Genomic DNA, 27,979 nt, shown 5'->3' on the forward strand with positions numbered 1-27,979 from the left:
GAAAGAAAGAAAGAAAGAAAGAAAGAAAGAAAGAAAGAAAGAAAGAAAGAAAGAAACTATAACTCCACAAACAGAGGTACACGCTCCCTTAAGGCGATTCCTTGGTGAGAATAGGACCATAATGCAAATGCAGGCACTGAAGTTCTGTGACTTCATTATCACAAGGTGATCACATTATTTATTTTCTCACTGAATTGCAAATTTCAAAATACCGTTTAAACTTGCAGACCTTTGGTAATATCCCTGGACCCTGTGGTAGGGTGCATTTTTGAGCCTTGATTCTTCACCCTTTCCTGTATCTTCACCATTTGTTGTGTGACTTTGGAGTCTTCCTGACAAACGTGAGAAATAATAAATGATTATGGTTTTAACCATTATTTTTAGGGTGGTTTGCTTCACAGCAATAGTGAACTTGGGGTTTGTTCACAGGGAACCATGGATCCCATTTTGAGGATCACCTAGTAGAGGTGGCCAGAGAAAACAAATAGCTTTTCTAAACTGCACACCTGGGTGATCCCTTCTCTTATGCACTCACATTACACATAATTTATGTTCCTTCTAAAACAAATCCTGAACTAATAAGATTAAGTTTTATTTCTTTAATAGCTACTAAGAGCAAAAGACATTTTATCAAGCATCCAAAAAGCACACAGTAATTCACACGGGGGACGTCTGACATAAAAATTATTAACTAGTAGCAGATTACCTACTAAGGAGTAAAGAAAATTCTAATGAACACACGAGTATCACGTGTAAACAGTACCCACTCCCTCTAAGGCTGAGGCGTGGTGCTCAAGGAAGAAACAAATTTAGAAGAGGGCCCTCTCTTCACCTGTCTCCATTGAAAGGGAGTGGCTGGGGACCACTGGATGGCAGAGAAATTCCCTGAGATGCTACAGGAGGGGGCTAGTAAGTAGGAAACTTGCTGGAAGCTACCCATTTGGGCATCTGCCAGACTCACTGAGCATCACTAAGAAGGTGCCCCTCAAGGTGCGAGAGGAATTCATTGGGAAGCTGCCTGCTGCAGTGGTGGCAAAACCCACTGGAAAGTCCCCCAAATGGTGCCATCAAACTTATTAGGGGTGAGCACCACTGGATGTCCGTGCACGTCTGGCCTCCATCCACCCCAAGAGCAAGCAGGGGAGAAGAGTACCACAAAACCAGGATGAGAATTCCCTTCTTCGTCCAGTGTCCCTCCAGTGCTTCTTATGGAATAAATGTTTACAGGGTCAGGTTCAGCATCACAAAGCAAGGCAAGGAAATATGGATTTGGAGATGAGAGGAAATCAGTAACTGGAACAGGCATTTTTAGTGTTGAAAAGCTTCTGGGAGCTTACTCTACAAACTTTTACCATTCTAAGCATCCCTTCCTTTTCTCCTACAACCAAATACCACCTGTCTTTGCCTTCTACCGAAGACAGTGGATGTTATGAGTTTGAGGCTCAACACACTATTCAGAATGCAAAGGCAACAAGATGGTGATGTACATAGAAGCTTATAGCAGTTAGAGTTTCATCTGAGAAGCAGATGGCTGCACTTGACATAGAATAAGGGATTTATTACAAGGGGTAGATTTTACACGAATGTGGGAGCTGGTGGAGTGATCTGTGCAGGCTGTTGACTCTATGTCTAGGGTTGAGCCTGAAGTTACTCTAAGTCTGTCAGATCAGCACACCAGAAGGAAAGCTGGGTGTAGAGGAGGCAAAGACAAGCCAGCATGCATGAGGACAACTTGGAACCCATAAGGAGACACTGGAACCCACTTCTATCTCTTACTATGACCAACCCCAATGCTGTGGGTGACCCTGCAGGGGAAGTTGGCACCCATTATCATGGAGCTGCACACATACCCAGCCCAGGACTCAGAGAAGCAGGAAGAGAAGACCCGGGGGACCTGGAGCTGCTACAAGCCTGATACACCAGTAAGTTAGCGGCAGATTAACAATAATGTCCAGGGCATAAAAAATATGACTTCTTCACTTCTACCTTCTGGATTTCACACAGAATGTCTCTCGTGGCCATAAAGAATCACACAGGAAAAAAAAAAAAAAAAAACTCTGGGAAACATTCCATGTTAGCTAAATTGACTTAGCACCAAGCTACCACAGGCCAGCGGCGAAACTCCCAGTACCGTGTAAACCTAATTCATATGGCTATCAGCAAAGCAAGATGAGACCCTCGGGGAGTTTAGTAAAGAAGAGAGGCAATGGGAAAGGGGTACCATCTGTTCTCTGATGGATTTTCTCTCCAAAGATTTGTATTTCAGGGAAGAGGGTATTAATCGTGATGCTTTAGGTTCTGAGTAGTGACATATTTCAGTATAGGACATAGAACAGGAGCACCTGCCTGGCTCACTTGGTAGAGCGTGTGACTCTTGATCTCAGAGTCATGAGCTCAAGCCCCACGTGGGGCATGGTGCCTACTTAAAATAAAAAACATACTGAAGTTTTATTTTCTAGCTACAATACTGATAAACCTCTCAAGAAAATACCAATTTCTTGATAGATTCTTTCAGCCACGCTACTTGTTTCAAATATTCATTATCAGCTTTATTAATTTTTACTAATAAAGACATTAACTAATTGATGTTAATGAAAAGTAATTATACTATAAAAAAAGTCATGCACAAGATATAAAGTGTTTGAATCAATACAGAAATTTAATGAAAAGTTAAAGTCATCATTTGTCTCCCCATATTCCCTCATTTAAAATGTCTTCAGGGGTGCTTGAGTGTCTCCGTCAGTTAAGTGTCCAACTTTGGCTCAGGTCATGATCTCATGGTTCATGGGTTAGGGCCCCATGTCAGGCTCTGTGATGACAGTACAGAACCTGCTTGGGATTCTCTCTCTCTCTCTTTCTCTGCCCCTCCCCAACTCATGCTTTCTCTCTCTTTCCAAATAAATGAACAAACTTTAAAAAAATAAAAAAATAGAAGGTCTTCACCAGTTTTGTTTATGTATCCCTGAATTGCTTTTAATTTAGGGAACTTTCCATTTCTCCTTTTGTAATTTTAAGATGCTATGATCATTATGGTTCTTGCCTAATTTGGGATTACCATATTGAAACCTTTGGTCGAGAGGATGTATCCTGGCTGTGGTTAAAGCAAGCAGATTGTTCTGTGAGCACCCTCTTCTGGGCTCTGAGTGATTGCTCAGAATCAAAGAATAAGAGATTCTTCAGCACAGGGCAAGCTTATCACCCTTTAGGTTTTCAGAGAATTGAGACAGTACAAATAAAATATTGGATTTCTGAGAGGAGCTACAGAAGTGTCTAGAATATAGGGTTGATAGAAACTTATCAGAATCTTGAACCATTTACTTCCAAATGATTGAAGCTGAATTAGAGTAAATAAACAAATTAGTGGGTTATATGGAGAGGCAAATAATCCAGTTGACTTTGTGTTGTTTGTTATTTGAAAAGCCAGCTATCGCTGTTTCATGAGTTTTCCCTAATATTTCAAATGATGACATTATAAGCAGAGTTGCCTCAATTTGATGCAGATGGAGTAATTCTGTGCATCCTGTTGTCCAAGGCCAGCTTCCTTTAGAATCCTTTGGACAATTTGGCTTCAAATTTGCCCGTTTTAAAGATTTAATTTCATGCTTAAAGTCTTTTTGCAAAAGTGGTTTACATTTTCCCCTGTGTTAGAAGTCTAGTGAGCTATGCATTGTGCCAGTGTCTGCTGTGATTTACATTTTTAAAGGAGAAAAAAAAAAGACAGTTATGAGTTGTGCAAATACAATTAGTGAATTTAAAAAACGGGAGTAACGGGTCTCCTGGGTGGCTCAGTCAGTTAAGCATCTGACTCTGGATTCCCGCCCAGGTCGTGATCTCACGGTTCATGAGTTTGAGTTTGAGCCGAGAGTCAGGATTCTCTCCCTCCCTCTCTCTGCCACTTCCCCACTCATGCGAGTGTGTGCGTGCATGACCTCTCTCTCTCTCTCTCTAAAAATAAATAAATAAACATTTAAAAAAACGGACATAACAAGTTTTGCTACTCTGTTTAGCCAACAGTCCAAGCAGCTTTTTTTTTCTTTGGTGATAACATACAGGTGTTGGAAGTTGAGTTAAAATGCTGTCCATTATCATGCAAATCTTCTATATGATCATAATTATTAATATAATTCACTGTTAACTCAACTTTATTTGATGTAGAGTTCAGAGTGATATTACTTTGAGGAATACTCCAAATCCACTTATTTCAGCCAATACAGAAAAATTTTCAAAATGTATGTAAATAAATAAGGAATTTATCAGTAAATAAGGAAATAATAAGTAGTGGTGAGACAGATAAGAGTCGCCTTTTTGGTTTAACCACTTGACCAACGTCTCATGTTTCATGCTAACTTTTGATTTGTTTCCCTTTTCTTTATTCCAAGTATGGGATACTGAGGTTTTTTAATACTTTTCAGCTGCCACCATCCATATCCTATCTCCCTCTTGTTTGGATCAGCTGCCTTGGTGTTTTAGAATCAAGGGGTGTGAAAACTGTCAAGACGTTGTCAACATTTTGGAACAGAAGGATTACTGGTGGCCCTTTCAAAGTCCTGTTAGAGCCCCTTACAAGCCATCTCATGCTACAGGAGATGGAGCTTTGTTGGGCTTACTGTTTACAAATGAAGGAGAATAGAAAATGCCACCCCAAAATATGAGTGTCAGAGTTAAGGACATGTCACCTCCAGATGTGCCACTTTGGTATTTTGACTATTTTGAGCTTTAGGCCTTGAAAAAACAGCAAGTTCCGGGAGAGACTTTCTCTGAACTCCCTTTATCTGACTAAAGGAGTTTCTCCAAAAGGAACTCAAATTGATCCCCTCTCGGAAGTTCATCAACTAGAGCAAATTGACTCCTATTACAGGAGAGAAGACTAGAATTTGACCCCACACCCAAACTTGATCACAAACTGCCATTCCTTCCATCTATTCTTCTAAGAGCCCATTCATCTTTCCTAAAAGTCGTTTACTCTCCCCCTGAGAGTCCTATATCCCCCTACCCTTTCCCTATTAAGATAGTATTTAATCCTGAATTCTAAGCCACCTCAGGGAGGTATTCATTTTTTCTGGGCATCTCCATTGTATACATGTTAATAAACTTTTGGTTCTTTTCCTCTTGTTAATTTATTTATTATAGAGGTCTCCACTAAGAACTCAGAAGGGTAGAGGGAGGGCACCTGGCTGATTCAGTCAATGGAGCATGTGACTCTTGATCTCTAGGTTGTGAGTTCAAGCCTCACATTGGGTGTAGAGATTACTTAAAAATAAAATCTAAAAAAAAGAAGGGTAGAGGGGAAAATTATTTTTCCTCCACTACATTATTAATTAGGATCTAGACTCTATAAATCTGGATATGAATTTGCAGAAGATTGGTAAATTATCAAATGATTTTTGTCTAGGTAAAGATGCAAATTATTTTTTTTCCAAGCAGAAAATATAACCTCAAATGTCACATTTTATTTGCTCTGATAAGACATTAACCAGTTTTTTTTAAGTAATCTCTATACCCAATGTGGGGCTCAAACTCATGAGCCCGAGATCAAGAGTCATATGCTGAGTCATAATGGCGACTGAGCGAGCCAGGCGTCCCCATTAACCAGTTTCGTAACTAACTTTGACGTCTTATTCCAGCATTTTCCCCGTTGTTTATATAGCTTCTCCTATCCTTTGTGTTTGTTTTTGTTTTAATTTTAATGTTCATTTATTTTTGAAAGAGGGAAAGACAGAACGCAAGCGGGGGAGGGGCAGAGAGAGAGGGAGGAACAGAATCCAAAGCAGGCTCCAGGCTCTGAGCTGTCAGCACAGAGCCCGACATGGGGTTTGAATTCGCGAACCATGAGTTCATGACCTGAGCCGAAGTCGGATGCTCAACCGACTGAGCATGGTGACTCCTGACCTTTGAATCAGCATTACCATCCTGCTAGGTTCTTCAATAAATTAAATAAATCTTAGAAAAATATAGAATGTTCATTCTATATTTATATGAATGTCATGGTTTTTCCTTTTATTGAAAATTATACTTTGACACTCTATTCTTTTTTTTTTTTTTTTTTTTTGATTTATTTACTGCTGGATAGGATAGGATAGGGTAGGAGTTAACAAATGCAGCACTTACTGGTTGCCATGTAAATTACCCCGTCATTACCTTTAGATTAGGCTAGACCCAGTCAGCCTCGTACTAGCTTTTTCCTTTCTTATTTCTTTAAAAAAAATTTTTTTTTTCAACGTTTTTTAAATTTATTTTTGGGACAGAGAGAGACAGAGCATGAACGGGGGAGGGGCAGAGAGAGAGGGAGACACAGAATCGGAAACAGGCTCCAGGCTCCGAGCCATCAGCCCAGAGCCCGACGCGGGGCTCGAACTCACGGACTGCGAGATCGTGACCTGGCTGAAGTCGGATGCTTAACCGACTGCGCCACCCAGGCGCCCCGCTTTCTTATTTCTTATAGGACTTTGAATCATTTTCTTCAGGGGAAACGTCTTGCACTGGTGGTAGAAATTCAAACTGGTGCAGTCACTTTGGAAAACAATGTGGAGGTTCCTCAGAAAATTAAAAATAGAATTACCCTACAACCCAGCAATAGCACTACTAGGAATTTATCCAGAGGACACAGGAGTGCTGATTTGTAAAGGCACATGTACCCCAATATTTATAGCAGCACTATCAACAATATCCAAATTATGGAAAGAGCCCAAATGTCTATCAACTGATGAATGGATAAAGAAGATGTGGTTTATACATACAATGGAATACTACTCGCCAATGAAAAAGAATGAACTCTTGCCATTTGCAACAATGTGGTTGGAACTGGAGGGTATTATGCTAAGGGAAATAAGTCAATCAGAGAAAGACTAATATCATATGATTTCACTCATATGTGGAATTTGAGAAACTTAACAGAAGACCATAGGGGAAGGGAAGGAAAAATAAGATACAAACAGAGAGGGAAGCAAACCATAAGAGACTTTTAAATACAGAGAACAAACTGAAGGTTGATGGGGGTGGGGAAAATTGGTGGAGGGATTGAGAAGGGCACTTGTTGGGATGAGCACTGGGTGTTTTATGTAAGTGATGAATCATGGTTATCTACTCCTGAAGCCAAGACTACACTGTTTGTTAGCTGACTTCACAAGAAATAAACACACAGACACCTACACACACACACACACACACACACACACACACACACACACACACATCCTTTTATTCTTTGTCTATTATACCTACCTCCACCCCACCACCTTCAACTCTCTTCTTGAGAAAAATCTCCCTATGTGTTTTAGTTCCTGAAGCTGGTGCTTCCTGGAAGGGAATAGAAAGAAATACAGAGTCCTGTAAATCCCTTAGTCCCAAAGAAATTCTTTACATCTCCAGGAAAACTTGGAACCAGTGGTGGCAAGCTCTGCCAGGTTTTACAAACGAGTCACCTTAGCTCAATCCTTGGTCAGTATAAAAGATAACATGGATGTATACACAAACTATCATTGCAGTTCATGCTTTTCATAGCATGGAAGCATACAGAAGTTGCCACACACAAAAAAAGGCACTAGAGTGGAAGAGTTATTTCTCTGGATATTTATTTGCCTTTTGGGGGATCTCCATAATTGTACAGAGATTATTTATTCTGGTGTATACTAATTCTTCGTAAAGACTGAGTTATTAAAAAGCCTTCAAAGTACTTTTTAATCTCTGAAGTACTCCACAGTGATAAATTTAAGATTAAGTTCTAACATCCTATTGAAATTACAATACTTGTTATAGGAAGAATTTTAAATTTGACAAAGGTCTTTATTTGTGAAAATGAAGATGCTCTCAAAGGATGCTTCACTATTATTGCTATTGTTAGCATAAAATCTACAAATACAGGAGCAGTGGTGTAAGTTATTGGTTTTCTCTGGGGAGGTTCTCTGTTCTTATTTAGCAGAATCTGAACTTATTCTTACTTTTCCCCCTCTGCTCTTAGTTTAGCTTCTGTTTCCATGTCTTTGTCACAAATGGAATGACTAACCAACTTATAGGGTGGCCGAGGAATCCTCTTCTTTCTCCCCTCTAGTTTATTTGGATTGTGAAGAAATGATAACCTGACTCTCCCTATCAACAAATTATCACCAGTAAGATGCACAAAAGACAGGCATACCATCCTTTTGAAGCTTTTACTCTTGGGAATGAACAGAGTCCCTGCATAACACATGTTCATTCTACTGGAGAACAATGACTCCCAGATATTGCAAATCCATGGACCAGTAACATGTCAAAAACTTGAGACTTGCCAACTTTGTATGTTGCCAAAAATCAAAAGCCACTCTAAACTACCATCTAATACCACCATCATTCCATAAACAAGAGGACTTTTTTGGCACAAAGGTAGGTAGGCATCTCTAAATAATACATGGAAAAGGTAAATTTAACTTCATGGAGGAATTCACAGTTGTTCTTGTTTTTCCCATTTCTCCATTTACCAGTGGGAACTTCGGCATGGATGACGTTCTCTAGCAGAGTAACTGTGGATGTGGACTTCAGCCACATATACTGTGCTTGTATGTCTGACATTGGGCAAGTCATTTAGCCTCTGCTAGTATCTGTGTTCTCACAAAATAAGAATAGTTATACCCTCCTCATATGGTGGTCCTGGAAATAGGACAAGGTAATGCATAGAAAGGGCTTAATACAATGTCTCATGCAAATAGGTGCTCAGTAAATATTCGTGGTTGTTATTGCTGTTTTCCCCACCTAATTATCAGAAATAAGCCTCAAGAGTTACTTACAAGTGGATAAGTTTGGGGTGGAATTTGGAAACAAAAACTTAAAACATTCTGAAGAAATGACATCTCTCAAGATTTTGAGATTTCCAGATATTGAGCACTTTTTTATGAGCCACGAGCTGTCTCAAAGATGTTGTTAAAAATTATGCCGAGTAATCTTGTATGTAGAATTCACTTGAAAATATCAGATCATGCAAAAAGGTAATAATTCCTGCCTTTGTCCAAACCCTCCATTTAAAAAATGGAGGTGTAGGGGCACCTGGGTGGCTCAGTCGGTTAAGCGGCCAACTTCGGCTCAGGTCATGATTTCACAGTCCGTGAGTTCGAGCCCCGCGTTGGGCTCTGTGCTGACAGCTCAGAGCCTGGAGCCTGTTTCAGATTCTGTGTCTCCCTCTCTCTGACCCTCCCCCGTTCATGCTCTGTCTCTCTCTGTCTCAAAAATAAATTTTTTTTAATAAAAAATGGAGGTGTAGAGGCCCAGATCAAAATATCCTTTTAATGTCACATAGAGAGAAGTAGTAAAACCTAGACTAGAGGGTGGGTTTCCTCACACCCCACCATGCCCTCCTAGGACTAGGAGATGTCCCTCACCACTGGCAAGAGAAGGGACAGCTGCCGGTGGGTTACGAGGGACCCCTGTGTCCTCTCCTTCGGATCTTTGCTACTGGGCTCTGGGTCACTCTTCTGCTCTGCTGTGTGGTGTTGGATTGTTGTTCTTATGTCCTCTACTCTCCTTTATAGAGCTAACATTCAGCCAGAACTCCCTAGTACAGACAACCAGTTATTAAAATATTGGCATACTTCTGTATCAGGCCCCCACTGTCCTTGCTACCTGGTGCTGTCTCCCAGGACCCCACACCCCCCCCCATGATTCAGCCTGTAAGGGGTAAGGACTGCCCTGCAGGGGCCCGGCACTGCTGCCACCTGGCATCTTGCAGGCATGTGTTCTAGATTCTGCTGACTGTGCCACACCAGTTGTTAAATATTTTTAGTATCTCTTCTGCCCTTTGGCAACCTGTTGGACTGAAACAATAAATCCACTTTTAGGGCCTGATAAGAGTGTGGATATCAACAGATAGCAAGGTGACAGGCAGCCATTGGATCTTACTCTCTCAGTAATTTTTAAAAATGATTCTGTGGGAGGGGCGCCTGGGTGGCTCAGTCGGTTAAGTGTCTGACTTCGACTGAGGTCATGATCTTACGGTTCATGAGTTCGAGCCCCATGTCGGGCTCTGTGCTGACAGCTCACAGCCTGGAGCCTGCTTCAGCTTCTGTGTCTCCCTTACTCTCTGCCCCTTCCCTGCTTGCGCTCTCTCTCTCTCTCTCTCTCTCTCTCTCACACACACACACACACACACACACACACAAATAAGTAAACATTTAAACAAAATTTTTTTTATTTTTTTAAATTTTTTAATTAAAAAAATTTTTTTAATGTTTGTTTATTTTTGAGACAGAGAGAGACAGAGCATGAACGGGGGAGGGGCAGAGAGAGAGGGAGACACAGAATCAGAAGCAGGCTCCAGGCTCTGAGCTGTCAGCACAGAGCCCGACGCGGGGCTCGAACTCACGGACCGCGAGATCGTGACCTGAGCTGAAGTCGACACTCAACCGACTGAGCCACCCAGGTGCCCCTAAACAAATTTTTTTTTTTTAAATGATTTTGTGGGAGGGGGTATTTGGCTGGCTCAGTGTGTGAAGCGTGTGACTCTTGATCTTGTGGTTGTGAGTTCGAGCCCCATATAGGGTGTAGAGATTACTTAAAAATAAAATCTAGGGGCGCCTGGGTGGCTCAGTCGGTTAAGGGTCCGACTTCTGCTCAGGTCATGATCTCGCAGTTCATGTGTTAGAGCCCCGCGTCGGGCTCTGTGCTGACAGCTCAGAGCCTGGAGCCTGCTTCACATTCTGTGTCTCCCTCTCTCTCTGCCCCTTCCCTGCTCATGCTGTGTCTCTCTCTGTCTCAAAAACAAATAAACATTTTTTAAAAATTAAAAAAAAATTAAAATCTTAAAAAATGATTCTGCGGAATAGTTCAACAGGGGTTCATGTTTTATTCTGTTTTCTACTGCCTTTGGGGTAAGACCTCTCTGGTTTGCCAGGATAAAGGAATTTTGTGAATTTTAAAGTGTACACTAGAGGGCAGTGGCCCCATATGTACACACCCGACAATTAGCACTGTCTCCACATCTCTTTGCCCTTCTTTTGTGTAGGGGAGGAAGGGAGGAGTCTTCTCCACATCAGACAAACCATTTATGTCCGAAGTGTTTTATGAATACAAGTCAGCTGCTTGGCAAGCATCCTGTCTGTCATTCCGTGTAGTTTCTTTTCCATCCTTCTTCCTATCACTTCTCAGTGGGGCTCTAACAATAGAGTTAGTTGTTCACATCTTAATGTCCTCTTTCTTTTTTAAAGACAAGGTTAAGGAAAGGTGGGAAATATACACCCCTAATTTGGGGGGAATAATGTTTCCTAGCTTTGCATCTTTCCATTTGCAAATGAAGTCATGAGTTAAGAATGAGGGAGAAAGGGCTCCTGGATGGCTCAGTTGGTTAAGCGTCTGACTCTTGATTTCAGCTCAGGTCATGACCTCAGGGTTTGTGGGATTGAACCCACGTCGGCTCTGCACTGACAGCAGGGAGCCTGCTTGGAATTCTCTCTCTCTCTCTCTCTCTCTCTCTCTCTCTCTCTCTTTCTCTCTCTCTGCCCCTCCACCTCTCTCTTTCTCTCTCACAATAAAAAAACTTTTAAAAAAAGAATGAGGAAGAAGAAAAGTACAGTGAGTGAAGGGTTCTTGTATTCTGCATATGCAGAGGCAAAAATCATTTACCCAAGTCTACAGAGCTGCCCCCTGGGCCATGATCACTAAGGAGAATCATGTTTCAACTAACTCTGTTTACCTCTCTTTCAGCTCCTAAGTAGTAGGAGCCCTGCTTGCTGACAGAGGTGGAGCAGGTCTGTATGATAAAGAGAGGGGGCTGGGGGAGCAGCTTTAGAGACCATGCAGCCATGAGACTATGTGTTTGCAGAGTTCTGGAGTATTGAAGACAAAAGTTCCAATGACACTGAATCATGGCACGGAGTTCAAGAGGAAAGCAAAGGGACGCTGAGAAGTACATCAGTGTATTATTTATGAGTCTACTTAAGACGGAATCTGAGGAACCTAAATAAAGAGTTTGATTTACTTTAAATTACTTCTAGTCATCGTTTCTTTGAAAGGGATAACCTTGTGAACCTGGATTACGTGAGTCCCTAGATTTATAAAAGGGACATAGAATAAACATCCGGGGCTTGTTTCTGAATTAGTGAGATCTATAGCAGTTGTGTTCGTATACATACATATGTATATATTTTTTTAAGCGTTTGAAGTGTTTGTTCACTATGTTTACTTTTAAGTACTTGTGGAAGATAAGATGCTTTTTTCGGATTCACCCAACCAGAGGCCTGGGTGGGAGAAAGGATACCCGGACCCTCATGACAGCCCGTGCTTTGCCCCACGGGGACGGGGGTTCCCTCTGCATTTCTCCTGCTGTTGCTAATATTTATTGAGCACTTTCTGGACACCTTGTATTGTGTTCAGTACTACGCATAGGTTATCTTGCTTAATCCTCACAATAACCTTATGCCTTATGTATGGTTATGATCCCCATTTACAGATGAGGAATTTGAGGGTTAGAGAGGTTGCCTGTGGTGAAACAGTGAGGATGCAGTGGACTGAGATTTGAACCCAGGTCTTCTGACTCTGCAGCATGAATTTGTGACGATCATTTATGTGCCCCCAGAGGAAGGAAGGATGCTGCAGGTGGTGCCATCACAAAATCCTCCCTTCTCCTGGCCAGACCTACAGGGCGTGCTGCTGTCTCACACACCCTGAACTGGGTAAAGGTTTCTGACCTTCTTCCTTCCAAGTACAGCACAGATAATCTGGCTGTTCTGGGGATAGACTGCACCATCTCTCTCTCTCTCTCTCTCTTTCTCTCTCTCTCTCTCTCTCTCTCTCTCTCACACACACATACACACACACACGCGAGCGCGCACATGCACACACACACATTCATTGGTTAGGTTTTCATGTGTCTGATTTTGTATAAGACATTGTCACTGGAGAGTAATTAAAACCCCTGGTGGATTTATGGTGGGGCCTCCTGACATGGTTGTGTAGTTATTTATACCTAGATGACAGGGAAGATTAGCATTAAATGCTGAGAGAAATGCACCTGCCACTGTGATGCAGTTACAGGCATCCATCAAAGATGCATTTGGAACGCAGGGGCCTCAGTCTAATTGCTGGGAATGGCACAGGCTTTCTTCAGCTAAACTTAAAGGCGGAGAGAAGAGGTAGTAGTGAGAGAGGTGGACCCTCACTTTAACTTGTCAGTAGATTCTTCGGGGGCAAAGGAGAATCTCTTCCCCAGTCCTGTGTCTCTTGGGTCTTTGAGGTAATTATCCTTGTGCCATGGATAAGGGCCAAACTTGTCGCTAGAGACAGAAGCAGGCAGAAGGAGTAACGGCTCCTACTATTGCTACTACTACTAATCGGTCACATTTGTTAAGTGTGTATGATGTGCTGGATATTTCTGAGAGGATCTTGCCTGGATCATCTCCTCTAAACCTTAGATGGCCAGCCCCTCCCCCGACCCTCTCCAGCCCTCCCCCAACTTGTTATCACTTATTGTGCCATTTGTTTCTCTGAAGGTTGGGGGAAGGCACTGCCTGCTTGTAAGAGTGGCATTCATATACACTCAAGAGGAAATAAACACTGCCAATTAATGAGGCAGAAAAGGATTAGCAGGTCCATGAAGTATGCATCAGTTTTACTTCTAAGAAGAATCATTTTGTTGTTAGATTGTATTCTGTGTTTACAGATGTCAGTGTAATGTGTTTCATGTTAAATATAATAATAATTAGTAGTAGTAGGGTTATAATAACCCAAATGTCAACTGCCTCTTTGTCCTTCAGCTTCAGGATCTGTCTGTGCTGTCTCTAATTTTGTCCTTATTGAAACTCTGAATTGGAACTCAGAGAAGAGGAATCTATGTTCACAAATGAATTGGTGAGCCGGCCCCCTGCCTGGCTCAGTCAGTAGAGCATGGGACTCTTGATCTTGGGGTTGTGGGTTTGAGCCCCAAGTTGAGTATAGAAATTGCTTAAAAATAAAATCTTACAAACAACAACAACAAATGAATTGGTGAGCAACATAGATTCTGTAAGGGATGAGGACATGGAGAGATTTGTGTCACATGTAAATCTCTCTTTCTCTCTCTCTCTCTCTCTTTCACACACACACACACACACACACACATACACACACACACACACACACACACACTGTGCCCATACACACCTCTTCTTAAGCAAGGAGTTTAAGAGTCCATATTAGATACTTATGTCCTCTGGAGACCATCTCCATCCCAGATCTGAGGCTTTTCTCTCTATGTTCTACACCCTTTTCCCCAGCAGAGCCCTTGCCCACTCTTCTCTATGTCCTTCTCTTTCACAGAAGGGATGCAAATTCCTCTCCTAATACTATATGTTGTAGTGTAGAAACCATCCTTTGTTACTAAACAGGTCCTTAGCATCTTACATTTCCACCCTTTGTGGTTTATCAAAGCATTCTTTTCAAAGAAACTCTGCAGGAAATTATATGTGAATAAAATTGTTTCATTATAGAAATAGGCCTTATTAAGGCAGAATTCTGAAATGAGGGACCATTTACAGAATCTTGACTCTAAATGGTCTGACATCCCCCACCCCAATTCAGATATCTTATGTTTAACAATAATTGAAGGGGTTCATTAACACGGGAATTTATGAAGATGACAGTATCAAGGATGACTGAATCCATACTCTCTAGTGAGAACCACAGAAAATTCATTGTAAACTTAATGTAGCACCATGGGGTGCCTGGCTGGCTCAGTCAGTAGAGCATGAAACTTTTGATCTCAGGGTTATGAGTTCAAGCCCCACATTGGGCATAGAACTTACTTAAAACAAAACAAAACAAAACAAAACAAAACAAAACAAAACAAAACTTAATATAGCACCAAAACTATACATCAGTTATATATATTGACTTTTTTGAGAGAGAGAGAGAGAGAGAGAGAGAGAGAGAGAGAGAGAAAGTGAGCAAGTGTGGGGCAGAGGGAGAGGGAGAGAGAGAATCTTAAGCGGGCTCCATATCCAGCGTGAAGCCCAGCGTGGGGCTCAGTCTCACAATGGTGAGATCATGACCTAAACTGAACCGAAATCAAGAGTCAGATGCTTAACCAACTGAGCTACCCGGGTACTCCACATACAGTGATTTCTATTGTGTGTCCTAATTTCCCCTTTACCATGAAACCATATATAACCTTTAACCAGACAGTCCTGGTTCTGTTTCAGTTCTTCCGTATGCCTCATATTACTCTTATCCCTAGTTCTGATTCATAGTTAGATGTGAAAAATTCAAACCATATCACATTCAAACACATTTTCTCCAGTTGTAACCACTAATGGCTTTAATCTAGACAAAACATCTAATTTACAGCCAAAGGTGTAAATGAAACCCTAATTCCTCTATTTGCTCATTGCCTTCCCCCTTCCCCCACGCCCCCACCTAGAATCATCTCAGGTTACCTTTTTACAATGCAGTCCAAATTCCTGGCTTTCACCATGGCTTTCTAGAGTTCAGGTACATTAAGATTATGTCTCTGTCAGAGCTTGTTGGCTAAAACTGTTTCCAGTGAATCCAAAAAGGTAACTGTAGTAACAGAGGGGTAAAACTATATCAGGGTTGGCTGTGGTTGGATAGTTTAAAATTCCTATGAAATTTAACTTTGGATTGGCTCCTTTTATAAGCAAATACAGGTTTACACTCTTGAAATTCTGCCTTCAAATGAATTAAACCCTGATTGGAATGGCATCATGTATTGTAATACTTTCCATCAAGTAAATGGCTTTTAGTTGTTCAATAAAATATGCAAGATTATCACTGAGATTTAAGTTTCTCTGGGCCCACAGCACTTGTGATTCTGGGCAATTGCCTAAGACAGCAACAAAAGACTTTGCAAAGGATGTCCAGGGAATCATATGAAAATAAGAATGGCTAATGTCTAGGAGGGGAAGAATTTTTATTTCAAACTTGGATTCAGGTGATTAAAAATATGTTTTGAAATATGTTTTGAGAGAAACTTAGACAACCAGGACAACCAGAATTTAATATACTTTTCCAGATAGATTACTGCCCTTACAACATGACAAAGGGGAGTTGTTCTTTAGAATTTGTGGCAAGAAGAAACCTCTTTTCTCTACCCACCCCCAATTTATTTATTTCAATGGGAGGTACAAAAAATGGTGCCAAAATCCTCTATGTAATAAACAGTCCTCAACTTTCATTTTCCTTTACTAATAAGCTAAGGAGGGAGGCTGAAATTAGGGAATTGAATATTTGTAAAATGGCAGTGCTGAATGACAGCTGCAGATTTGAATGGATTATATCAGCTGCCTTTAGATTCTCAGAAAGAAACAGAGGTAACACTATTGGTGCTACTTATTTTCTTCATTATATTTTCTGTATCTTCTGAACTACCTAAAATCAGTACTTATGGCTTTTACAGTAGAGAAGGAAAAAAACTTAAAAATCTTAGTAGTAACCAGTATATGTTACATATAAGCTTGGAGATACTAGAAGGACACTTACAACATGAAAACAGTGTCTATCTTGGAGTAATTGGGGTGACTGGAAGTTTTTAGGTTTCTTTCTCTTTTGCACATTTGCATTTCTTAATTATTCTACAGTTCACATTACCTGCATAATAAATGAGCATTTTTCTATAGTAAGCATTATCTATATAATAAAACATTAAGTTTATATTTAAAAAAAAAACATGCCCATACCAAAATGCAAATATTTGTACTGTAAATTTGTTCTTGTTCCACATCAACATTTTAGGCTTAGCAAGTAGATAACTCTCTCCTGTGTTTGGAATTGGGTTCAATGAGGTTCAGAGACTGCTTCAGAAAAGGCCCGGAGGGGGCACCTGGCTGGCTCAGTCAGTAGTAACTCTTGATCTCAGGGTCTTGTGAGTTCAAGCCCCACATTGGGTGTGGAGCCCACTCAAAAAAAAAAAAAAAAAAAAAGAAAGAAAGAAAAGAAATGCCCTGAGGTCCTGCAGAAACCAGCAGAGACCCCTGTTGCTCTCTCCCCTGCAACAGCCCAGAGACCACACCAGGCCAGAGTCTGGAATAATGGCATCAGTAATAGTGACAGTAATTAGGTCTTTTCATCATTCCTAATGCTTTCAAACCATTCCTGATCATTCTTGTTTGAGCTTCTGAATAACTCAAGAGTAGATGGCAGATGAAGCATCGGTATTCCTCACCCATACTGCAGCCCCATGGAGGTTTTTAAAACAGAGCGGATCACATTAATCTTCTGGTAAAGACTCATCAAAGGATCCCCAATGCATTAAGAATATGATTTAAACTCTTTACAAGAGGCCCTTCTGATTTGGCTAAGACAGCCTCTGTGACCTCACCTTTCCCACTTCCCTGTAGGAATAAGCTCTGGCCACACGGACTCCACATACAGCTCAGGATCCTCACTTGGTGCCCTTGTTCTGCAATGCTATTTATTCTTCATCCTGCTACCACTACTGCCACCTTCTACTGAGTACTGACTCCATTTTATCTACCTCAGCCTAGCTATCTCCTTCTTAAGGAGGCCTTACCTGACTGCCCTGTTTAAATCAGCATGTTCTGCCTCTCACCCGGTCTCTTCTATAGTAGTTACCTGTGGCTGCACGGTAAATCACCCCAAACTTTAATGGCTTAAAACAACAGGCATTTGTTGTCTCACACAGCTTCTGTGGGTCACTAATCCAAGTGTGGCGGGGCCGGGTGGGTCACCCTGGGCTGGGGTCATCTGAAGGCTCGACTGGGGCTGTGGGCTCTGCTTCCAGAGTGGCTCACTCACCTGTCTGCCAAGGCAGTGCTGGATGTTTTCTATTTCCAATTAATTGTTTATTTGCTTGTTTGTCTCTCCCTACTCATTTACTCTCTGTCCTCTGCACCAGACCGGTGCCTACTGCATTGTTGGTTCACAATAAGTGTTTATTGAATGAATGGGAAACCCCTACCTTCTATCTCAGCTGATTGCTTAAAACAGGGGCTATAAATTGGGATTAAATGAACCTTGCTGGTTAATGTTGACTTCATCCAAGAAATTTTAATTGAATAATTGGATAGAGGTAAGAGGAGGTGATTTCCTCTTTATTTACTGAAACATTCTCATTTATTTCAGTTGGGAAACTTGTACAATTAAAATTCTTTTTCATAAATGATTTCCTTGATTTTTTTTAAGTGAAACTGTTCACAACAGATTTGTTATTTGTGTCCTTTTCTGTGGGATCATTTTACTTACAGTTGACTCTACAAAAACACAAGGTTGAACTACATGGGTTCATTTATACACAGATTGTTTTTTTTTTTTTTTTTTTGGTAAATACAGTATTACAGATGTATTTTCTCTTCCTCATGATTTTCTTAATAGCAATTTCTTTTCTCTAGCTTTCTTTCTTTCTTCTTTTTTTAAATGTTTATTTATTTTTGAGAGACAACATGAGCGGGGGAGGGGCAGAGAGAGAGGGAGACACAGAATCAGAAGGAGGCAGGCTCCAGGCTTTGAGCTGTCAGCACAGAGCCTGACGTGGGGCTCAAACCCACAAGTCGTGAGATCATGACCTGAGCCGAAGTCAGACGCTTAACCAACTGAGCCACCCAGGTGCCCCAGTCTAGCTTGCTTTCTTATAAAAATACAGTATATAATACATATAACATGCAAATATGTGTTTTCTGTAGGGCTTCCCATCAACATTAGGCTATTAGTAGTTAAGTTTTTGGAGAGTCAAAAGCTATCTACAGATTTTTAACTGTGTGAGGGTCAGTGCCCCTAACCCAAGGGTTGTTCAAGGGTCAGCTGTAGTTTTTTCAATCCCATCCATGAAAAGAAGTTTTAATGCAGAAATAATTCAAAAAAGTACTACCATCATATGAGAATCAGTAGGTAGAAGTGATTTAAAGGCAAACTACAATGGTTACTTGTTTACTTATGGGTTTTCTCCACTAGATGGTAAAGTTGGGGAAGCCACCGTTTTATGTTCTCTATATCCTTGCACTCACATATGGTGACTAAATCAGTAGCATCCACATCACCGATTTTGTTAGAAATGCAAATCTTGGGCTTCACTCCAAACCCTAGTGAATCAAAACCTACATTTTAACAAGTTCTCAGGTGATTCCTATGCACATTAAAGTTTGAGAAGCACTGCTCTTTAATACATAACCTGGGGCTTCACATTTAAGAAAGCCTTTTTACTTAACAAAAATGGAGCATATGCTTTTCTGGAGTCAAGTCCAGGAATAAAAGTCCCCATCTTCTAATAATTGAGATGCTTCTAATTAAGATATTTTTATGTGTTCTAGGCGTCAACTACAAAACATCACTGTCCTTGGGTTTCCTAATGTGGCCTCAGCACCTGCCTGGTGCAGTTCCTCCTACATCCAGAAGGCTGAGCTCTGACTTAGGTTTTTACCTCACATTAGTAAACCAGTTTCGGTTCCCAAAACCAAAGTTTGATAATTGAGGTCAAAGTTATTAAAATTATGTGACCCTGAGAATAATTCTTTTCCATATTGTTTTTTTTGGAAAAAATTTCATATTTGCTTTATTTTAGAAAGAAACATTGGTTTTTAGAACTCAGCTATGAAAAGACATATTCTAGTTTAGTGTCTAGACTTCAGATTAAAAATAGACATTCTGTATTTTCAGATTTCAGTACAAATGAGAATTGCTTATCATTCTTATTTTCTTTCCTTTATATTTTGCAGTTTCAGTTGCTCTGAGGGTTTTTCATGAAAACAGAGCAAAATGACTACTGAGCCACAAGTGTACGATCAAATATTGTTTCATGTCTGTGTGTGTGTGTGTGTGTGTGTGTGTGTGTGTGTGTGTTTTATTACGTGAGCTTTATGCCCAATGTGGGGCCTAAACTCACAACCCTGAGATCAAAAGTTGCATGCTTCTGCTGACTGAGCCAGCCAGGTGCCCCTGTGCTTTTTCTCTTAAATAAAAATTTAGCTTTAGAAAATGAGAGCAGTTGAATTTCCTAAAGCTGTTTATATAATTGTGTCAACTGTGAAAGTACAGGATATTACATTAAAAATATTTGAGAAAGGGGCGCCTGGGTGGCGCAGTCGGTTAAGCGTCCGACTTCAGCCAGGTCGCGATCTCGCGGTCCGGGAGTTCGAGCCCCGCGTCAGGCTCTGGGCTGATGGCTCAGAGCCTGGAGCCTGTTTCCGATTCTGTGTCTCCCTCTCTCTCTGCCCCTCCCCCGTTCATGCTCTGTCTCTTTCTGTCCCAAAAATAAATAAACGTTGAAAAAAAAAATTAAAAAAAAAATATTTGAGAAAGTGTCATTAGTGCTATATTCACACCCCACAGAGAAGCAAAAGGACTGACGTTCACGTCAAGCTTCCTGTCACGTTTCCAAAATCTGGCCAAATTATATTTAAGAGCGAGATCTCATCCATATACTGATTTGCCCACTGAGGTTTCATTCAGCAATATCCGCATGCCAGTGACTGGGCCCAGCCTTGGACTGCAAAGAGAAGGGTGTAATCTGTGAGGGAACTACCTTTTTTGAAGCAATAGTTTGGTCAGGGAACTCTGTTAATAATCAAACTAGTTACTGACTAGTGGAAAGTTTAAGATGTAAGCAGTATGCTTTCCTAATGCTAAAATAAACATGTATTTCTCCAGAAATATAAATATTTGGACCGAGTAGAGGCTTATAGGTTATCAGGCTTCTTTGCCAGTAAGTACTCTATTCCTCCCAGACATTTACTTTTTTTTCTTTTTCTTTTTTTTTTTTTTTTGCAGTGACTCTGGTGCATTTTCTTAAATAGTCTTGTCTCGTGTACAATTTTATCACCATTGGAAAATCTGTTTCCTGACATGATTCTGAATTTGCATTTCTTTCATTTTCAATGTATTTCTCACTTAGGATCTATTGCCATATCTGCTATTGACATTCAGTTTTTTAAAGACAGCTTATGTGTGTATGTGCATGTGTGTGTATGTGTATATGTATTATTACATATTAAGTTTGGTCCACTTATGAATGTGGGTTTTTCTGGGAAGACAAGTACATGCATATAAAAATACAGAAAGCCAAGATATTGTGGGGTTTTTTTTTTTTTGTATGTTTGTTTGTTTTTGAGAGAGAGGAGAGAGAGAGACAGAGACAGAGACAGAGAGAGACAGAGAGAGTGCACAAGCATGGGAGGGACAGAGAGACAGCAGGACAGAGGATCTGAAGTGGGCTCCACACTGACAGCAGAGAGCCTGATGCCAGGGTCGAACTCATGAACCATGAGATCTTACCCAAAGAGCCAAAGTCACATGCTTAACCGACTGAGGCACACAGGCACCCCTGTGTTTCTGCAGAAGTTTATATGCCTTGTTAAACATGCTAGTGAGTCAAATTACAGAAGATTAGGAAACAAAATACTTAAGAAACAAGGATGTAGATATCTTCTGTTAGACATATGGAAGTGATGATGGTGATAATCTTGGTACTTTAATAGCCACGCTGCCATTCTGTACTGTTTAGAAAAGAAATGGGAAGGTCAGGACAAAATGATGCTGAGAAATGACTTTTGGGCCCCAAGTGGCCACTCTTTGAGTCAGGTTTGCCCTGGAATAGGCAAGGTATGAGGAACTTCTAGCCTGTCTTCTCCAAGTTTTGTAAGACGGAGGGGCCTGGTGATGCCTTTTATCATGATGTCCTGCAGTAGTTTAACCAGGAACCATGGTAAAGGATACTCAATAGTTCCTAGATCCAATGTGCTTGACGCCTGTTGAATATCAGTATTTTGAAAGAATTCAGCCCTATGTTTAATTTTGAGTTTGGTCTCAGATTTGTTACATATAAAATTTAATTGAGGGATGCCTGGGTGGCTCGGTCGGTTAAGTATCCGATTTCAGCTCAGGTGATGATCTCACCGTTCCCGAGTTCGAGCCCTACATCAGGCTCTGTACTGACAGCTCAGAGCCTGGAGCCTGTTTCAGATTCTGTGTCTCCTTCTCTGTCTGTCCCTCCCCTGCTTGTGCTCTGTCTCTCTCTCTTTCTCAAAAATAAATAAAGAAAAAAATTTTAATAAAAATTTTTTTAAAAATTTAATCAAATTGTATATGGAAGCAGAGATTAGTTTATTTCAAGTTGAATTTTGATTTGAAAAAGATAAGATGCAATCAACTCCCTTCTATCTTCCCTTGCTCCAACTCAAAAAATGCTCATCCAATGACGCATAATTCCCCAAAGTGTGGCCAGCATGCCACAGGTAGTAGGTAGGGTAATTCCAGTTGGTACCTCCACATGTTGCACATACGGTCATCAAATACAACTATACCACAGTAGAAAAATAGAATTTCATTTTAGTGCTCTTTCAGTCCTTCTGTTTATATCAAGAGAAAAGCCTCATTTTGGTGCATGGAGGTCTTTAATACCTCCCTAATTTTGCAAGCCCTCCTTATTTAAAAAAATGTTTTAAATGTGTATTTACTTTTAAGAGGGGGTGGGGTAAGGGTAGAGAGAGAGGGAGACACAGAATCTGAAGCAGGCTCCAGGCTCTGAGCTGTCAGCACAGAGCCAGACGTGGGCCTCCAACTCATGAACTGCCAGATCATGACCTGAGCCAAAGGCAGACATTTCACCAACTGAGCCACCCAGGCACCCCTATAAGCCCTCCTTATAAGAAAGAGGCAGGCCCCACGTTCAGAACTTTGGATGGGTAACACTGTTTAGATAGAATTTATTTTTATAGTTGCCTTCTGCAAATGATAATTATTTTCTATCAATAATAGTATTATACAATTTTAATTTTATTATTTTTAAAGTAAGCTCTACACCCAACATGGGGGTTGAACTCATGACCGGGAGATCAGGAATTGCATGCTCTACTGAATGAGCCAGCCAGGCGCCCCCTAAATTTTTTATTTTATTTTTTTTTCAACGTTTATTTATTTTTGGGACAGAGAGAGACAGAGCATGAACGGGGGAGGGGCAGAGAGAGAGGGAGACACAGAATCGGAAACAGGCTCCAGGCTCTGAGCCATCAGCCCAGAGCCTGACACGGGGCTCGAACTCGCGGACCGCGAGATCGTGACCTGGCTGAAGTCGGACGCTTAACCGACTGCGCCACCCAGGCGCCCGAAATTTTTTATTTTAAATAAATAATTAAAAATATAAATCTATGAATTAGAGAAAAGTATTAAATATAACACAGATGGTCCATGGTATGGCAAAAGTTACAAAGGTGATACATGGAAGACAGCCTTGTAAATACTTGTGTTCACATATCTATTGGGGTACTTACTAACTTTGTGATTTTGCAGAAATTATTTCATCTTTGAGTTTTTGTCATCTTCATCTCAAAATGGCAGTAACTTACCATTTATGTAAAGTACGTAGTCTAGTGCTTTAAAAAAATGAATGTACTAAAAACGTAGTCCCTCCCCAGCTAACTAAACTCTTCAGGACTTCATCATTTATATCTGATTTCCTTCACAGATCAATCTTGAGCCATCTCCCTACAGTGCGGTATCAATAATTGGAAATCATCTGGCCTCCACCTCTTCATAATTGATTTGCTTCCCTTTTGTCCTTGTATGATTTATAAAGCACTTAAGTCTCCTGATGCATCTGATGATATTTAAGCGATGTAACATCTGAAGTCTGTAAGACTGTAAAGATCAAAGCTGAAATTGTATTCTGATCAGGTTTTTCCTTTTGATATTCACAAAATGGCTCTGGAATTTCTGGGACATCTGGGTATTGTGAGGTCGCCAACTCCATAGTATGCCCTTCCCCGTTTGCATCTTCATGAGCCCATCGGCACTGGCATTGTTGAAGACATGTGGATTGCATGTACAATTTACATGGCCATATGCTACGATTCCATTTTTTTAATTCTATTTGTGGAATGAAGTTTTTATGGAAAACATTTTGCTACAGAGTTGTGAATGTACTTAGGAAGATTCATGTCGTACATCATGACAGCTCTTTCCCTATCATCACCACATGCACTCGCCTCCTTATTTGAAGTGCCTTCTTTAGCATCTGGCCATCTACATCCCTTTTTGGTATGATCACTCATTAAACAACTGCCGGTACACCTGTATATATTTGAGTGATGGCACATCTGATTAAGTAGACATCCCTATTAGAGTGTCATATGCTCAAATAAATCTCCCAGTGTCCATTTTAATACAAAGTAATAAACTCACTTTCCCAGCAAACTCAGAAATTGCAACCCAAGTCCCATGTGGACCCAAGAGTCCTTTAATTCCACATATGGCCAGTTCCCTGAAGGGAGATGTTTAAATACAGTTGTGTTTTTTTTTTTTGTTTGTTTGTTTGTTTTTTTTTTTTAAGTGAGTTAGCTAACAGAAAATTTAATTCATATGCTAAAGTGTGTCAGGCAGCTGAGTTCCAGCATTCGGTTCATCATCATCTTGAATTGTGGGCTTAATCAAGTTCCTTCACTTAATGTGAATGTTTCCTGCTTTAAGGAAAATGCTCACCTTTTATTTCTTTTGGATAGTCCCCAGTGTTGTGAAACCTGATGAAAACAGCCAATGAAGTGAATCTAATTTGGGTGGTTGAACACGAGGAGGAATCAGGGAGGTTGCACAGAGTGTCGCTTTCATTAAAATAACTTTGTCCGAGAAGACGTTCTTATTAGACTTTTGCATCTGTTCCAGTGTTGTTTCCATTTTGCTTTGCTTAAGTTATAAAAGAATGTTATTAAAATGAAAACTTGGTTTTAGGAATACAGATATACATAGGACCAAGTCAGTGGGTTGGGCTGAGTGTTGTGTTAGCTGAAGGATTTTGTATGTCTGCCCCAGGATGGGAGAGCAGTTTGGTTTCCCCTCTTAGATACAAAGCCAGCACATAAAACGGAGTTTATTTGTGCAGAGCTGGGCAGCAGGTGTAATAAGATGATGCACTGTGTTTGTGTGACCCTGCCTTTAATGTCCCTGTAGTGGCTCATTCATTCATTTTCCAGATGTAAATAAAAGTGGAGGTTGCAGATTAGATGTGCCAGGGCTCACATGGGCTGTGTGAAATGTAGTTTCTCTCACTCCAGAACATACTGGATCATGACAGAAATATTAACGAGCTCTAGGAGAACATACAACTCTTATGAGAATTCATTTCCGTCAAGAATAGGTAGTTGGCTTTGCTAGCAGATGTGGCCTTTAAATTTATTTTTCCCTTGTTCTTATTATTTGTAATAGTTATTTTAATTCAGTTAGCAATACAAAGGAGTTTAAGCAATATTCTCAAGTTATCTGTATAGTCTTTCAATTTTGAATATGATTAATGTGAAGTAGATTCTCCTACTTATTAAAAGAAACATCTCTTGAGAGTCTACTTTGTGTCCAGCAGCGTCTGGGTACTTTGTAAGGAGAAATAATCCATTCATCCCAATCTTTTGCTGTCATTTAAAAAAAAAAAAAAAAAAGGTCAAATGAAGAGCATTTGACCTCTCTGGATGCTATTAAGATTATTTACATAACAATTCAAACTAGACTTTCTAAACTGGCTTTGTGCCACAGAACTTAGTATTAAGTTGAACTGTTTAAAAATCATGCTGTTTACCATTTATGTTCTATGAACATTGTCAGTCCCATCAGGTTCAATCTAATACCTGTAAGTTGTTGAGCCCCCACTAGATAAATGACTGTGCTCAGTATATGGAGACTATGCAAATTCTACCAATAAAACAGACAGAGCTTTGGGAACTACTGTTGAAGAAGAGCTCACTGATGTGGCTGTTGTTAGGAATTTGGGGATTTCCTAGCAGGGATGAGGATATGTGCATGAGAGCACGGCACTAAATTTGGGATTTATAATTTAACATCTTATAATCCTCACCTTAAAAGAACCTCATCCAGTAGTAAAAAATCACCAACTTTATTTGCGGAGAACATGAATACTAAATAGAGCTTATAATGCATTTCGTTAAAAAATCCTTTCTTGTTGCTTGAGAACAAAGCTCCTGGGCAGATTAAATCTGCAAACAGAGTATGCAAATCGGAGGCCAGAGTCCAAGGCCCGGAATGATCCAGATCCTTGGACGAGAAATGAGAAGGTCCTGCTGAACCTCAGCTGACCTGCCGAAATGAACATTGTGGCCCAGTGGAGCCCCAGCAAGGCTCTTTCTTGGTCCATATCACACTGGCTGCATGCTGTGCGGAGTTGAGCAAAACACCTCTCTCAGGTGAGACCGCAGTAATGGTGCTCGTGTGCCCCCTTTCTAGTACAAACACCTCAGGACTGGCAGGAAAATAGCATCCCCATAAAAATCTCTAAAACAGAGGGCTGAGTTCTCCAACCCTGACTCACAAGTCCAACCATATTGTAATTGGAAAAATGAGCTTTTGTATGCCTATCATTTTTAAAGGCCAATAAAGGCAAAGTGAAGCCCCATGACCTTTTGATTTTATTCTACCATTTTGCCAATAAAATGGCAGATTCTTATATGGGCCTCTCCAGGAGCTTTGAGAGAGCGTACAATATCTATTTTGAATTCAGATATCTTCTCGGACTATGATTTCCACTAAAGGATGCACGAAAAACACCCCAAAACAACAGGAACCTAAGAAAATAGCTGAGTGCTGATACTGACCTGTGACTTCTGGATTAGGAGACACACTTCCACAGAGGAAGGTGCCCTGGGACATTCCTGTTATTTGCCTATTTCTCCTATGTCCTCCAGCCCAGCTGCATACTCACCCACCAGGGTCAGATAGGACAAAAACTCTTACGCCGGAATAGGAGCTCTAATTTCCTCAAACCCATTTTTCTTCCAGTGTGTAATTTGGCCCTCACAGACTTTGATGTTCCTTCTCTATGCTTTTATTTTTCATTTTTCATTATTGAGAGAGAGAAAGAGAGAGAATGAGTGGGGGAGAGGCAGAGAGGAGGGAGAGAGAGAATCCCAATCAGGCATGATGCTGTTAGCTGAGAGCCCAACTCGGGCTCAGTCCCATAAACTGTGAGATCATGACCTGAGCTGAAATCAAGAGTCGGATGTTTAGTCGACTGAGCCACCCAGGCACCCCAACACTGGCCTTCTTTTTTTTAATTATTATTTTTTTAATGTTTATTTATTTTTGAGAGAGAGACAAAGTGTGAGCAGGGGAGGGGCAGAGAGAGAGGGAGACACAGGATCTGAAGCAGGCTCCAAGCTCTGAGCTGTCAGCACAGGTTCTAACTCACCTGAGCCAAAGTCAGACACTTAACCGACTGAGCCACCTAGGCGCTCCTGCTGGCCTTCTTATTAGTAACTCACTGCCTGTATTCCTTCCCTACAAAGCCTTTGCACATGCTGTTCCAGTGACCTAAATAACTCTTTCTCCCGTTTTTTACCTAGTTAACTTCTGTACATCCTTTAGATCTTAGCCCACACATCTCTTTCTTAAAGAAGTGTTTTTTGACCTTCCCCTCTCCACTATTGTAGGCTAGATGTAGCTTTCATGTACTCTCGTGTTTCTATACTCCTGCCCTTCAGAGCACACACTGCAGCTTCTAATTTTGTGTTTCCTTTTTATGGTTAAGTAATGTAGCAGTAATCTGTTGCCACATATGCTGTGTGATAAAACACCACAAAATCTCAGTAGCACTCAACAGTAAGTGTTTATGGCTCATGTATTTGGGGTCAGCTGCAGGTTGGCAGGGCAACTGTTGATCTTGGTTGGAGAGGCTGGGCTAACCCATATATCTGAGGATGAGCTGGCTGACTGCTGATTGAAGACTGGGGCATCGGCTCCCTGTGTCTCTCATCCTCTAGAATGGCCCAGGCACGCTCTCATGTTAGTGGCAGATGTTCAGGAGGACACATGAAAGGCTCTTGAGGCAGCACAGGTACACCATTACCTCTGGCTCATTCTACTGGCCAAAGTAAGTCACGCGGACAAGTCCAGAATCAGAGTGGGAGGGCACTGCAAAGTTACAGACAAGGACATATTGACAAGGAGTTGTGAAGGTTGGGGGCATCTTGGTGTCCTCCCACAATATGATTCTAGGATCAGTGGAAGGCAATGATGGTATCTCTTTTTATTCATCATTATGTCCCTAGTCCCTAACAAGATGCTTGGCACATAGTAGTTGATAAAT

At 40.9% G+C, this 27,979-nt stretch overlaps 1 protein-coding gene and 1 long non-coding RNA gene across 6 annotated transcripts in view; one reads left to right on the forward strand and one right to left on the reverse strand.

Moving 5' to 3' along the window:
• The window catches only part of MCC (MCC regulator of Wnt signaling pathway), a 440,272-nt gene that overhangs the window by 120,558 nt on the left and 291,735 nt on the right, over positions 1–27,979 (forward strand). The gene's annotated exons all lie outside the window — the stretch shown is intronic.
• The window catches only part of LOC121011881 (uncharacterized), a 41,301-nt gene that overhangs the window by 2,670 nt on the left and 10,652 nt on the right, over positions 1–27,979 (reverse strand). For 2 of the 4 annotated variants that reach the window (XR_005781823.1, XR_005781822.1), the window contains exons 3-4: positions 24,376–24,576; positions 15,369–15,492 (exon numbers count right to left, since the gene is read on the reverse strand). This is a non-coding gene — a long non-coding RNA (uncharacterized LOC121011881). Of the gene's footprint in view, positions 1–137; positions 333–9,700; positions 9,780–15,368; positions 15,493–24,375; positions 24,577–27,979 lie in introns of those variants that run through there. The other 2 variants (XR_005781821.1, XR_005781826.1) reach the window with 2 other exon arrangements.

Source organism: Herpailurus yagouaroundi, unplaced genomic scaffold (genome assembly GCF_014898765.1).
Source record: "Herpailurus yagouaroundi ecotype Mexico unplaced genomic scaffold, PumYag 29, whole genome shotgun sequence".
In the NCBI taxonomy this organism is placed as follows: Eukaryota; Metazoa; Chordata; class Mammalia; order Carnivora; family Felidae; genus Herpailurus; species Herpailurus yagouaroundi.